At 39.3% G+C, this 12,550-nt stretch overlaps 1 pseudogene; it reads left to right on the top strand.

Moving 5' to 3' along the window:
- Positions 1 to 5,845: 5,845 nt before the first annotated feature.
- On the top strand, positions 5,846 to 8,099 carry LOC136874699 (uncharacterized; annotated as a pseudogene).
- Positions 8,100 to 12,550: the final 4,451 nt, after the last annotated feature.

Raw genomic sequence — 12,550 nt, 5'->3', positions numbered from 1 at the left:
TACCACCATGATTAACTGGGAATACTGATAAAATCGATAGCTTTACATTTGAACTCCATTCATAAGAAACAGACTTTAAAAATAACTTTAATTGATTTACTCCATTCTAAAGACAGTTCAGAGTGAATTTTGTATAATAAGCACGGAACCGAGATTAACTTTCGAATCTAATGGCACAAGTGATACTTTTTTGCAAGTGAACTTTATTTTTATATAAACAGGCATTTAAACTTTTAAAAGCCACAATAATAGACTAAGAGCAAGAACAGTATTCAAACTTTGATTATGCAGAGTGTAAATAATGGTTGATCATACAAGTGTTTGATACTTTTTTGATATTTTAAATTTTGAACATTGAACTGTACCATTGGAATGATAGTGAATGAATGATGAATGACTGAATGATAGTGTTTTCCACTTTTTGTGAACATAAAAAATAAAAATGGATAATATATTAATTGCTATTGAGGCTTTAAAAGTCAGTCTAAATGACAGGATTTTAGATTCTAAGGCTAATTTATGACGTAGGATTGCTGAATCCAATGTTAAGTTAGAAACTCAACTTAGAGAGTTAAGTGCTAGTATTACCACAATGAATGCTAATATAACTCAGCTTCGCGAAGTTAATGAAGCAACCAATGTTAGTATTACACAATTAACGGAATCTGTTGACAAAAATGGCAGAAATTAACCGTAGTTTAGAACGTAGACTCAATAATGAAGGTGCCCAAATAAAAAAATTTTGAGACTCTAATAAAAATTAGAATCTAAGTTCACAGAAATTAATGAAAGATTTATACGTGACTTAGAAGCCATAAAAAGGGAAATCAAATCACAAGTAGGAGAGGTATTGACATTTTTTTCTACTTCCCAGGATGTTATCAAAGAAGTAGAAAATCTAAAAGGAGATGTTAAGGTGTCCCATGGACAGTTATCACATGCACATGCTAGGATGCCTTCTATACAGGACAACCTCCATTAATATGTCAAAAGAAATTTCACTAAATTTGGAAATGAGATTAATTTGTTAAAAACTCAGCAAGAAGTAGCTGATAAACGTTACAAAACGCAATTAGATAGTGCTCACACACAGATTACTCGCATAGGGCGTGGTGTAGTTTAGGCAGACTTGGAGAAGGAAGTTAAGGAAGTGAGAATTCCACACGAAGGCATGTTAAAATGAAACTTGAACTCCGGAGAAATATGGAATCTCTTAACAAAAGGGTCTCTCAAATAGAACAAGATGCCTTATTATCCGGTTTACAAACTGTTACTGGAGAAACCCTAAACATTTATACACCTAAGATAACTGAAGGAAAATCGACCAAATTTTCAGGGAAAGAGGAGTACACGCTTGAAGAAAGCCTCCTCAATCTCGAGGATTATAATCAGGAAAACCGTATTCAACCATATCGTCAGTTACGCATGTCGTCCAGGTATTGGAAGGAAGGGCGTTAATGTGGTATACTGCTTTTGAATTTAGAATTAGGACTTATGAAGAATTCCAGGAAGCCCTACTCAAGCGATACTGGAACGATGGTAGATCACATAACCGAAAATTTTAATTGGGAAACCAGATGACAACGTTCTTTTCACAGAACCTACATGCCTTGCTATCAAATTACACCCTAGAGATATTCAAGATTCTCATTCTATTATCGTTACATTTATTTGTAGCTGGCGCCCATCAACAATTGTATGTGTAAGTAATCAGTTAAGTACTAAGTGAAACTGCATAGTCCGACGATTGAATATTTTATTTCATGAATATTTTAATTCAGTTTCATTTTAAATTAGTGAGCAGTCACAAAGGTAACGTACTTGGAAAGAGACCCAGGGGACGACCAAAGATGTCATACATCAGGAACTCCGTCGGTAAACTGGCATGTGGTTCACATAGCAACATGAAGAGGCTGGCAGAAGATCGTCATATGTGGCTGCAGCGACAAGGCATGTCCTTTAATAGATGACGATAATGAATAATATTACAAGTAAAAGTAAGATCGATAAATGAATTGTCCAATGTGCTGTGATAGCTGCTCGGAATAGCACTGAAATTAAAGTGATGTTTGAAATAATCAAATGCCTTTTCATTCCTTTAGATATCTATATAAAGATCGGCCATCATGATGACTGACACATCAACATCAAACTCGTCGTCAATCATTAAACTTCTTTCAGAGAAACCCATGAGTGCGCTAAAGAGAAACATTTTCAAATCGCCAGAATTGATGGAAGGATGAATTTATTAGGGGGCTAACATAAATCGAGAACATCCATTAAAATAATTATATACACATAACCCAGCGGGGGGTGGGAGGTTAGGTGGGTTCAAACCCTCTTCGAAACAAAAGTAAACTTCACAAATATAAACAGCACATACGGGTTTTGAAATAGTCTACAATAAATTCGAAATATTATAAAAACAAGCATTTAAAAAATAAACAAGTGAATTTAACTTATAAAATATGCGCCATCTGTAAATATTACTCTTTGGATATAGTTAACAAATTTTCCTAAAACATAAAATGAAATTCGTTTGGTGAGGTATATGGATTCTTTGTTTCTTATGTTCTTAATACATTTTACACCATAAAAATCAATTTCAGTAAACACACAGAGATATTCTTCATGTTAAAGAGCCTCTACAAGATTTAGAAAATGATTCAAACCGCTAAATATTTTAATACTTAGATTGAAACATATTGTTACCTCCATTATTAAACAAATGACCCGGCGAGTTGGCCGTGCGTTTAGGGGCGCGCAACTATGAGCTTGCTTCCGACAGATAGTGGGTTCAAACCCCATTGTCGGCAGCCCTGAAGGTGGTTTTCCGTGGTTTTCCATTTTCACACCAGACTAATGCTGGGGATGTACCAAAACTAAGGCCACGGCCGCTTCCTTCCCACTCCTAGGCCGTTGCTATCCCGTCGTTGCCATAAGACCTATCTGTGTCGGTGCGACGTAGAAGAAATTCTAAAATAAGTTTTAACAAATGACAGAAATCTTCGTGTCGCACTGCATGCACGTGTTACAGCGTGTTCTGCCCGCCAGACCGATGTGAATTTATCGTTCTACTTGGCCTGTTGTCTGACGGTCATGAGTAAATAAGTGTGTGTAAGAATGAAGGTAGAGGAGTTCAGTGTAAGTTAGTCATAGTGAGGCGGGGGGGGGGGGGGGCGCTCACATTGGGATTGGTCTCCGCCCATGTGAGCGTCCACATAGTAGACTTTGTATTTTTTTTAGAAAGGGGGTGTGAGGGAATGACACAAGTGGCAGGGATAGGACGGGCCTATCCCAAAGGTTGTTGACAAAGGTGAATAGATGGAGGTCGAGAGGGAGTGCCTGGGGTGCTGGATTGCAGCACACGTGTGACCTTTAATCAAACGGAATGGTGAGGATATAGCTTTGTCAATTGTGTAGAGGGGCGGACGTGTCGTTCCAGGGAGGGCGGCTCCTTTTGTTTCCTCACCAGGGGGGGAGGGGGGGACACGGCACGGCCGGTCAGTAAGGTAGTTATAAGGGTAGTGCTCACATGTGGATAGGTTTCCCGCCCATGTGAGCGTCCACATTGTAGACTTAGTTTATTTTTATTTTGCGTCCACATGGTAAATTTAGTTCATATTTGTTCTCTTTGTAACGGGGACGTGTATTTGGGCCGAAAGCCTGTAATGTTCTTCCATAAATATCAATATCATAACTTGACCTATTGAGTTGTAAAAGACACTGCTATAAAACTATTTCAAACTTTTCTTTCTGTAAAATGTGTCTGAAAGTAAGAAAAATATTTGTTACTATAGATTTTGTTTTAGGAAAACCCCTCTTCTCCCAATCGCAACTCCCTCCAAAAAAGTTGCTGGGTCCGGCTTTGCAACTGACCACGATGTACTACCTGCGTCTCACGAGAAGTCACGGAAGCTTGTAGGTACGGCATAAGTAAACAGTGCGAGCTCTGTGAAAGAGATGCGTGTTCATTATTAAACTGTTCATTGCGCAGTACTTACAGTAAATGTGTAATTGAGGCACAATTGCACTACCAGCAGCACCTTAGTCCACAAGAAACACCGCGGACGGAAACGATGTTTGTTGTCAAGCCTTGAGACTTGAGATTAACGCATGCGCAGCGACCATGCTTACCCTGGGCTCCCTTTACTCCGTATGCACGTGACTTCTCCTAAGACGACCGTAGTATTCACAACGATAGGTAACCTCCAACTGAACGCGGAAGTCAACACAGCGCCATCTTATAACGGGTGTGACGTCACATATTTAGCACAAATTTTGCCTTACTTTGAAGCACTATTTCAGAAAAACTACATTTCAGATTTTCAATTTTTCCTTTCTTAACTGTCAATTGAGACATTAAACATAATTGTAAGCTAAATACTCTTGGTGATATAAGCGTTCTAACCAAACACTAAAAGCGTCTTACACTTTTCTTTCCGTGTACCCGTTGTCGCGAAACGTAAGTCTAAGGCCGCGTGCACACTGAGCGCGCTTCGCACAGTGTGTCGCGTGTAGCGTGAAATGCTATGCATACCGCAAGGCGTTATCCAAGTACACTAGAAACAGTTTACTGGTGGATAAAAGTTACCTAAAATTGAAAATTAGAAAGAAGAATCGAAAGTGGGTTCATGAATTTAATGAAGAACGAATTACATTCGGAGAATTCTATCGTTTGTACAGAGATGCAAGACTTTATCGCGATAAATTTTATGATTACTTAAGAATGACAAATATTACCTTTGAACTTCCAAACCTTGCAACTGAAATGTAGCGACAAGTAGCAGAGAAGTATTGGGAGAAATTCAATTTTCCCAATTGTCCAGGAGCACCGAGCAGCAAACACGTGGAAATTAAATTTCCGGCTAAAACACGCTCTTTATATAATAATTATAAATGGTATTTTGCAATATTGTTACGCAATTAGCATACACAATTTATCATCGTAACAAAAGTGGAGTAAATGTGTCACAAATATAATTCATAAACAGAAATATTTACTTCCAAACCCACTACTAGCCTGCGGAGTGATATTCTTCATGTTACCATCCTCCATTGGCGAAATTATAAACCGATATGACAGAGTCTGGGAAATTCTATGCACTTTGTCACAAAGTGTCCGGCTACATGGCTAAATGTTTACCGTACTGGCCTTTGGTCACAGGAGTCCCGGGTTCGATTCCCGGCAGAGTCGGGAATTGTAATCATAATTAGTAAATTCCATTGGCACGGGGGATGGCTGTATGTGTGTATTCATAATCATTTCATCCTCATCACGACACAGATCACTTACGGGCGTCAGCTCAAAAGACCTGCACCTGGCAAGCCGAATTTCTCCTCGGACACTTCCGACACTAAAATCCATACGCAATTTCATCCTGTCACAATGTTAACCCACTAAAGTGTGTCAGTAGAAGTAATATTACTGAATATTTTTACTGTAGGAATGCGATAAAACTGCTGTAGATACTTAAGTCTACTTATTTTGCAAAACGGTTACATTTTTATAGTTTTTGCGTCTTGGGTTACATATTTCTTCTCTTTGAAACACTGCATGAATAATTCCTTCTTTCATAGCTTCAGAAAAAGCTATGTAACGCTAAGTAATTAACCAACACTGCTATTTACCTGGCGCTTCTCTTAGCTGTAAGGTAGGTGTTCAGCGCAGCAGGCGCGGACGGTGTGAACACCTGGCTTAGGAACAAAGTACTGGTTATGCTTAGCGTGACGCTTAGCGTTGAGCAACACACTACGCTGAACGCCTACCGTACAGCTAAGCGAAGCGCCACATAAATAGGAGTGTTGGTTAATTACTTAGCTTTACATACCTTTTTCTGAAGCTATGGAAGAAGAAATTATTCATGCAGTGTTTCAAAGAGGAGAAATATGGAACTCAAGACATAAAAACTATATAAATGTAACTCTTTTGCAAAAGAAGTGGATTGAAGTATCTGCAATATTTGGCAAAGACGGTAAGTTTTATTGCATTCCTACACTAAACATATACAATAATATTACTTCTAATCTCACACTACTGGGATTAACATTGTGGCAGGATGGGTAACTTTGTGACACAGTGCATAGAATGTCCCAGACTCTGTCATATCGGTTTATAATTTTACCAACGGAAGGTGGGAACATGAAGAATTATATCGCTCTGCAGGTTAGTAGTGGGCTTGGAAGTAAATATTTCTATCTATGAACGATTATATTTGTCACAAATTTACTCTCCTTTGGTTACAGCAGTAAAATGTATATGATAAATGTAATTATTCTACCAAGCTACAGATCCAGTGCCATTAAAGAAATCGGAGAAAGTATCTCGGATGTTTTTAACTCTATCCAAAAAACGTCACTGTGTTGATGTGTTAGTCCGTAATGAATCACCAAGCTAAGCAATCAGGTTCCCATTATTTTCCGTCTGGAAAGGTTCGTGTTGTGAAGGCCGCAAATTGCTTTTACAATATCAGGTTTTATTGCTTTCAGTAAAATCCACCACTTACTGTACATAATACCAAAGGCACATTCTACACTTCTTCTTGCCCTTGAGATTCGATAATTATCAATACGTTTCTGATTGTCTAAAATTCTTTTGGGATATGACCTTATCAAGTACTGCAAAAGAGGGTAAGCTTCATCACCAATAATGACAGAAGGAGCGATATCCTGAATCTGTGGGAGTTCTCGTGCTGGTGGAATATTTAGTGTGTTATTTTCCAATAATGTGTATAACGAGGTAGTTCCATCTCTTTGACGTCCAACTGCCCCAATATCAACAGATTGCAACCTGCATCAACAAGAGCTTGTAACAATATTGAAAAGTACTGTTTATATTTATAATATAAAGAGCAGGATTTAACCATTACATTTCTATGTGTTTGCTATCCAGTGCTCCTAGACAATTGGGAAAAGTCCATTTCTTGCAATACTTTTCTGCTACTTGTCCTAATATTTCAGTTGTAGGGGTTGGAATGTATGTCACCTGTAAAACATTCCATATTATGAAACACATCTGTTTAATAATTTAAGAAACTGTCGACAAGCCCAATCTTAAGTGAAGCGCTAAAAAATGAAATGACTCTCCAGTGGCAAAACATCTGAAAGAAATAGCAAATAGGTTCATTTAATTATAAACAGTTGTGCAGAATCTTTGTAATAAATAAGAAGATTGGTTACATCTGTATATCACATTCTTTCACAAGTACCGGGCGAGTTGGCCGTGTGCGTAGAGGCGCGCGGCTGTGAGCTTGCATCCGGGAGATAGTAGGTTCGAATCCCACTATCGGCAGCCCTGAAGATGGTTTTCCGTGGTTTCCCATTTTCACACCAGGCAAATGCTGGGGCTGTACCTTAATTAAGGCCACGGCCGCTTCCTTCCAACTCCTAGGCCTTTCCTATCCCATCGTCGCCATAAGACCTATCTGTGTCGGCGCGACGTAAAGCCCCTAGCAAAAAAAACTTTCATAAGTATTGTCTAATTTGAAAAGTCAGTAAAAATTACTTATTTTCTTATTCAGGTCTATATTTTGTTTATATTTCAGTTAAAAGTCACCTGGAAATATCTTAGAGATTACTTCCAACGAGAGTGCAAGGTTTGGAGTAGGAGCCGGTGATGAGCCGAAGGGGTCATCGTGACAATATCTTGACGCGATGCTCCTTATTAAAGATGTTTCGACTTCTGACAAAGTCGAATCAAGTGTACGAGAGGAACCTGACAGACAAGGAGGAATATCCGAGGACTCTACTGAACATGAAATAATACAGTCACCGCAACCACAAAGTGAAGCTACTCTTCGTGTTCACCGTTACATGATGAAAACAAAAGGAAACACAAGAAGATGAAATACTGGGTGTTGAAAAAATGGATTTGTTATTGAAAGAAGCTAAACAGGAAGAATATGCTGATTTGCTCTTTCATAACACTGCCTCTGTGGCGAAAACGTCGTTTGCGACTTAAGATACATGAACTTGTCGTCAGTGAGATTGAAGATAACGAAAGACAGAATACTTCACTTGAAATTACTTTTGTGGTACCGCCCTAAGCATCTATTCAACCCACATTTTTATTATTTACTTATCTAGATTCTTTGCCTTAAAGTTGTATTTTTTTCTTTACTACTTTGCTATCTGCTTAGGTAAAGTGTTAAATGCTGTGGATTATTTCTGTATCACCTTCAATAATAATACTAATATAATTTCGTTTTTAAATGTGCGTTGTCATTCCACTTTCCATTATTATTATTATACGTACTTGACTGTTAAAAATTGCTCTTCGGGTGATATATTCCGTCTGAAGTTAGTACCAGGTCCACCAATATGATTTTCTAACTTCCCTAAGAGCACCTCAAAGGTATTTTTTGTCATTCTTAAGTAATAATAAAATTTATCTGGATGAAGTCCTGCATGCCTGTACAAAATGCTAGAATTCTCCGAAAGTATTTCGTTCTTCATTAAATTCATGAACCTTCCTACGATTCTTCTTTCTAATGTTCAATTTTAAGTAGCTGTTATCTATTAAAAGAGTAATTTCTAGCGAACTTAGATAAGTCAAAAGCGCCCCGCATCAAACTACGCTGACTGCACAGCTTAGAGAATTCGGTGTGAGCAGGAAGCACGCCTTGCGCTATGCGTAACACTTCACGCTACACGCGACACGCTATGCGAAGCGCGCTCGGTGTAGGTTTGGGTCCCTTGACTCGTACCGTACTCGTAGCTGCTACACAGAAATGGTGCTGAAAGTGTAACAGTTTAATAACAATCTGTGTCACGCGTCATTGTCCAACAGAGCGTCGCTCTCTCTGTCTTGTAGCAAAAAATGTGCTCAAAGGAAAATTGGTGAGTGCACATGAAGAGATGAGATCAATAGAGGAACTGTCTCTTTGTTGTTAACGAGACGAGCGGGGATGTCCAAGGCTCGTTCAAAGCGGGCTATGGTCGCTCTGTGCTGTCATATTTCCACAACAGAATCAATGCATATTAATTGGACTGTGACCTGTCAAGTATAATATCCCACTATGCAGCCAACAGTGCGTCAAGATTACCAGACATAAGCACCCAACTATGCTGCAAAAGGTGGTGAAATACGCGTTTAAACATGCACTTATTTTCATGCTATTAAACACTTGTATGAAATGCAAACGTAACATTACTTTACTTACGCGATTCACCCAGACCAATACAGAAAACAACTGATTGAAAAACAAAAAATCACACTACCTACAGTTGCGACTGTTCCACTGGTACAAACAATACGCTCATGTTTTGTTGTTTTGTTTTTTACAAGTTGCTTTACGTCGCACCGACAAAGATAGGTCTTATTGAGACGATGGGGCAGGGAAGGGCTAGGAGTGGGAAGGAAGCGGCCGTGGCCTTAATTAAGGTACAGCCCCAGCATTTTCCTGATGTGAAAATGGGAAACCACGGAAAACCATCTTCAGGGCTGCCAACAGTGGGGTTCGAACCCACTATCTCCCGAATACTGGATACTGGCCGCACTTAAGCGACGAGACATATCAATCTGTCATTGTTCGCACACGTCTCCTAGATATGACACGGTGCGTTAATTAATACACATGATTAAGGCTCGGGTGTTTATGACCAAAAATGTATTAAAATATGACAATAAATATGACTTAAAATTTTTTGGGGCACATTTTCGAAATCTTCAAATTTTTGCAGCTATTGAAAATATACTTTTAAAACCTAGAACATTTAATAATAATAACTAAGTAATAATATTAATTTCATTATCATATTTTGATATTGCGGGGTGAGGGATCCTCCGACTGATCCCAACATGATGGTGCAAGGCCACCAGAATCCAATGCCCTGTTTAGACCAGACTCTAACTGGCCCCAGATTTTACCGGCTGGGGTAGTTTCCGATGTGCGTTTTACCATAATGGTAGATTGTGTGAATCATTTCACACGAGGGTGGAACCCGTAGGTCCCACAAAAATTAGAACAAGATTGGTAAGACCTGGAGCATGCTTAAACAACCAACCCTGACCTGGATACAGACGCTGGCCACAAAACTGCCCGCTGCGGGATCAACATGTGTGCATTTACATTTCAAAGATAGTTAGTTCTTCCACCTTCTTCACCGTTGGGATCCAAATTCCTCATCCGCTGCTGAAGCTGTTGACTGTATCTTTGTGAATGCTTTTTATTACTATCCCAAAAAGCAAGGATGCCTCTTCCGCTAGTAGAAAGAATCACGAATGTGATGAGGAAAATGAGACTGACGTTTTATGGGCAACAGGATACTTCTTCTGCAGGAAAAGTGGAAAAAACAACCGGGATGGCTTACACAGGTGCACAATGACTTGGCAGAAATAGGTATCAAGGAGGAAGATATCAAAGAAAGGACATCATTTAGGAAGAAGGTGCGGAGTGAGGGATGCGTCTGAAGAGCAACATGCGAAGCCACGGAACATCTAGGTGGAAGAGCGAGCAAGAAGAGGTCAAAGACTCAAGAATCTTTGGCGAGAGTGCAAAGAGAAGGGTATCAGTCTGCGTGACAGAGGGAAGATTGTGTAAGCGTCGCCCACAGGTGGCCGTATAGATAAATAATAATAATATTAATAATTATATTTTGAATGTATTTAATTACTCATTCCAGAGCTAACTCTCGACTCTGCACAGTATGTAATAAATGTCACATTTTGATGGGCGATCAGAAAGAATTATAATAGCAAATTACATATGTTTTAAAGTTTTCAAAAGAAGACGATCTGCTATTTTCACGCAACATTGACTTTTGACGGGAAGAAGACCGCTCAACATCGCAGTGTGTTATTGGGCCATTGAGGCTCACTATTCTGTCTCTTTCTATATAGCTTACTCTCGTGATTAACATAAATGTATATTTCTAAGAAGGTTCATGTTACAGAATAGACAACAATTAGGAGATGTGAAAAATCCGTATATGGGACGACTGAAGGCAGGTGCGCGAAAATGGAATAAAACGAAAAAAAATGATAAAAGCACAAAAATTCACGGGGAAATATGACCATAATACGAAAAATTACCGGAAAATTACAAAGAAGTTAAAAGAGCCAAAATAGACTTTATTTGACCCGTGAAAATTGCATAATTCTTTCCGTAGATAAACATCATGCTTAACTTGTATTTTCCATGGAATTAATATAAAGAAATAAAATATAGCATGTCGCAAACATTCGGGCCTTAGACATGATAAGTCAATTAGTAAGGTTTCTCAGCAAACTGAGTAAAAAGCAACACACACACACACACACACACACACACACACACACACACATTTAAATACACATCTTTCATTTTACACTGCGCTTTTCATTCCCTGCCCGTAATTTGCTCTGCAGTACACTACACTAGTCTTGGTTTAAATCAGTGGCGTCTATGTGTTAAAATGAGCTCATTATTATTACCGTATCAGAAATATCATTTACATAGTTCTGTTGTACATACTGAGCCCCATGTCTGTCTGTTAGTTCATCAGCCCAGAGGCTGGTTGGATCCTCAAATAACACCACCAAAAGCTATGCAGTTATAGGAAAACCACAAAAACCAATGGCAGCACCAAAATGAGGCGTACTAGGCAAGACGAGGAGTGAGGTAGTTTGTCATTGCTTTCCTCACTGGGCCAGGCAGTGCTATTGTAGCAAACTGACCTTATGAACAACACCTTTCATGACACTCAGACGCACTGGTTGTGTACTCTGAATGCCATTACTCAGCACCACCCATACCCCAGGGGCTTCCATAGTCACAGCCATTGATGAGACTGGGACTTCGGTGGAAGCTACACTTTGCTCTGGCCTAAAACAAACTATAATACATAAAAATCACAGCACTTCACACCAGTCTCGACCAGAACCTAGCAACATTCCGTATTGCAGGAAGATGGATACAATGAACACTGGAGCATATGCTGCATAGTTTAATCTTCACCACAGTGCAATTTGTTGTTGCCCCATCTTGCTAGTTTGACTTTGGACCTGCTCACTCCTGTCCTCAGTCTGTTCAAGGACTTCCAGACAGACCAGTCTTCATGAAATCCAGGTGGCGAACTTCCTGGGATGAGGGGGACCTTGCAGTGTCAGGTGATCGAGTTAGTCCCTCAGACGTTCGTAGGAAACTTTTCCTTGACTTCAGTCTCTGGGCCATGCAGGGGATGAGTACTTTGTTTCTCCACTCTCTCCTCTCCTTGTTTACGTTCCTTTAAAATCAGCTTCAATGCGAAGAATGATCTCCACATCTTTGGAGAGTACTTGAATTCGGGAGCAAGTGTTAAACCATCTTGTAGATCCATGTTATCAGTTCTAGCCAAATATTTATTTATACCTAACATGATGTTGTAGTCCGGATTTCGTTGAAGGACATCACTATATATATATATGTTTATTTGAATAGCAATTCAGTTTTGAATCCAAGCGGGCTACAGATTCGAATCCCATTTGGGGTGGCGATTTTTAATTTCCTGCAGCTCGAACGTTAGGTGTTATGAATTAAAATTTAGCACTTATGCTTTTGTGTCCAAGTAAGCTGCACGTTCGAATCCCAAT

The sequence above is a fragment of the Anabrus simplex genome, chromosome 5 (assembly GCF_040414725.1).
Source record: "Anabrus simplex isolate iqAnaSimp1 chromosome 5, ASM4041472v1, whole genome shotgun sequence".
Lineage (NCBI taxonomy): Eukaryota > Metazoa > Arthropoda > Insecta > Orthoptera > Tettigoniidae > Anabrus > Anabrus simplex.
Note: the sequence above shows the minus strand (reverse complement) of the source record. Positions and strands in the feature narration are given on the sequence as shown.